Source organism: Oratosquilla oratoria, chromosome 36 (genome assembly GCF_046742065.1).
Source record: "Oratosquilla oratoria isolate Oo_2021 chromosome 36, ASM4674206v1, whole genome shotgun sequence".
NCBI lineage: Eukaryota > Metazoa > Arthropoda > Malacostraca > Stomatopoda > Squillidae > Oratosquilla > Oratosquilla oratoria.
In genome coordinates, this window is record NC_134812.1 from 36,914,598 (window position 1) to 36,917,799 (window position 3,202).

General features: G+C 39.6%; 1 long non-coding RNA gene across 1 annotated transcript in view; it reads right to left on the reverse strand.

The window, feature by feature from the left end:
- Positions 1-2,939, reverse strand: part of LOC143019233 (uncharacterized) — a 907,500-nt gene extending 904,561 nt beyond the window's left edge. Inside the window, exon 1 of the long non-coding RNA XR_012965809.1 lies at positions 2,790-2,939. This is a non-coding gene — a long non-coding RNA (uncharacterized LOC143019233). The remainder of the gene's footprint in view (positions 1-2,789) is intronic.
- Positions 2,940-3,202: the final 263 nt, after the last annotated feature.

A 3,202-nucleotide genomic window follows, 5' to 3' on the forward strand; every position in this document is an offset into this window, starting at 1 on the left:
ATATCAACTTAACACGTTTCAAATATTCGAGTTGATAACACAGTTAAAAATTATGCAACGACAGATCCATATTCCATAAACCGCAGTAAAGAACGTTAAACAACTCACAATCACCCCCATCGAATCTATTAATATTCACTGTATCGCACCTAGAACACAATACGGGGACATAAGAATACCCACAGAAGAACACGAACAGAAACTACTTAAACGCACAATGCAGGTATAGAAACACGCTAATGCACACAACGTACGCTCAACTTCTTTCTACGGTTTTTACGTGAATGCGCGTATAGAAAACGGCCTGATCTTGAATACATCACAATATGTAAAGACAATGCTGTACTATTACTCTCATTATCATGGCAAACACCAGAATATGGAGGAGGAATCCAGACTGAATGCAACCAAGAGAAGATGCAATGCAAAGGAATGTTTTCATTGGCAAGGAAAAATCATTCCACTAAATCGCAACAATAAAACCATAGGAATGGAAAACAACAATAATATCTTATCCTCGAAGTACAATGACATAACAGCGCAGTTAAATGAATGTACAGCATAACCATACCAATACGAATTCCCATGTCTCGAGACGAGTGCACGGCAAAACCTATGCATAAGATATGCAATGCATCAAACAATACTGCGAGTATGATTAGTTTGCCACACGCGTAACCACATTTAATAATTAATGAAATCGTGAAAGAAACATCCTCGAAAACGTAAGACGACATAATGCAGCCATACCAGCACATGGCTAGACAGACTCCCGAGTACACAGCCATATGACTTGCAGTTTTACTTGGCGAGGCAAGACATGGCAGTCTAACTCACGAGAACACATCATTGAGTTGCCTACAATCGACCACACGACTGTTACCTATCTCTTACCTGGTGACATTTTTTTCCCTACAATCAGGCACCATATAGATCGTGGAGCGATTTTAGCCTGTCTCGATTAACGCCTTGCTGTACTGAATGGCTCTTTTTCACTCTATTTCCAGTCTATTCTATTCACGTCTGGCAGCCCCCGCCTACGTCGGCAGCGATGGAGTAGTTCATAGGTATGCAGACATGGCAAGACATTCGTACGGATAATAAGAAATATATTCTAGTATGTTGTATCGTACATCAATACAATAACATGTAATTCGTCCACAAGAAGTTGAGTAAATATTTAGTCTCTTGACAAATATATACATATAAATATATATATACATACACACACACACACACACACACACACACACACACACACACACACACACACACACACACACACACATATATATATATATATATATATATACACATATATATACTGTATATATATATATATATATATATATATATATATATATATATACATATATGTATATTACATTTCGATATCAAAGTATTTCTGTGCACGTAGTGTAACTTCACGAGTTTATTTTCGTTCTACAAAAAATCTGCCCACAACACAAGATCCTTTCACTCGACAACATTAACGTATGTCAGCTACTAAACAAGAGTACCATCCAATTGCATCACTGCAGCAGGATGACACTATATTTCCGCATTATGACGCTGTTCATAGTGACTCAAACCCACAGCAATACTATACACTTGTTCAACAAACAGTATACAAGTGCACGAAAATGAAGATACGTGGAGGGTATCTAAAAACGTATGTAGCAATATCAATACTCTTGTAAGTTGTATCAATGAAGACTTGTTAACTCTTCATTAACAGCTATTCATATGTACAGTTGTTTCCACTATTGCTTTGTGACTTTATTCGCCCATGGGAAACACTACACACAGCGAGGCGTTAAACTCGTCACGATTAAATCATCCATTGCTTCCAGAACTGTTTTATTCACCCGAGTGGAAAACCCAGCGCGACGAGATGATTAAAGAAATCTTCAAGATGACGTTTCTCTACACGGTTCCATATCTCTATAAACTCAGTATTCATTTATCATCATCTATGTATAAAAATTCCAAATACACACGAAAACACACAGATCAGCTGATCAACAAGCCAAAGGAATCGTCCCCACACGCCCCCACGAGTGTACAGACACTTGTACAACTGCACAAACACAAGAATGCGCAACCACATCTACGAACACACTCACACCACCATATCAACAAATGGAATCACGCGAGATCAGAGGGTACTAACCCACGAGGAAGGTTAAAACCATCATCTACGATTACCTGCTAAAAAACTCTTAAATTCTATGTATATACAAATATTCATAGATATATGGCCGTGCATCATTCGATCCATAAACATGAGAAAACGAACAAAAGATAAAGATAAATGTGAGAATACGAACACATCCGACAAAGACCAAACCTCATTTGAAACAAAGGTAATTGAAATGACTGCGATAAAGAAGAACACGTACAAGCACTGATGACATCTCTATGGCTCAAGAAAAAGATAAAAAAAAAGAGCATTACGACCCAAGAAGTAAAAAAGCGAAAAACGACTTCGACCGCGAACACACCCCGAACACACCCACTTCCTCGCTTGGGCGAGGCACAACTCAAATGGATACACTTCACACACCCATGCTAGGCTACTTTACCCAACATATCCTTCATATATGAACACATACCCCAGCATTGGACTTAATTAGACCCAAAACTGGCACCCAGTGCCCTAGAACATGGAGTGACCAGCGAAAAATACGTGAATGAACACCCTCGTGACGTCACTACCCTTTATAAACAAATCAAACCGCAAGCCGCAAGCGAGTATATGGAAACACTAACCCGTCCTCCTCACTTACCTTTGTCTCTCAGCGTCGGATAATCCCTCTGGCACTTATAGTACACTCTCAGTTACACTATTCTGGCCTTTGGAAGGGTCCAGGGGAGGTTAACACCTTAGGACACACACACAAACTAACAGTGAGCGCGATGTCGTCTTAGGTATTGATCCAACTTGCGCGCGGGATATTGCTCGTCTCAATGCTTGCCAGACTTGTGTGGACTCTGACTTGGATCTCGGAGGTTTGGTGTGCTGGCCGTGTTCGATCGATACTGAATACAACTAGTGAATATACCGGTACCAGGTGTTTTTATATTCATCTGTGATTTTATTGCGTTTATAGACGTGCTTACAAATATAAAAAGGTTTCTGGTTGGAAATTTCATTTCAAAATGTCAAACCAGGTCGAGTTGCCTCAGTTGCAGTCATCTG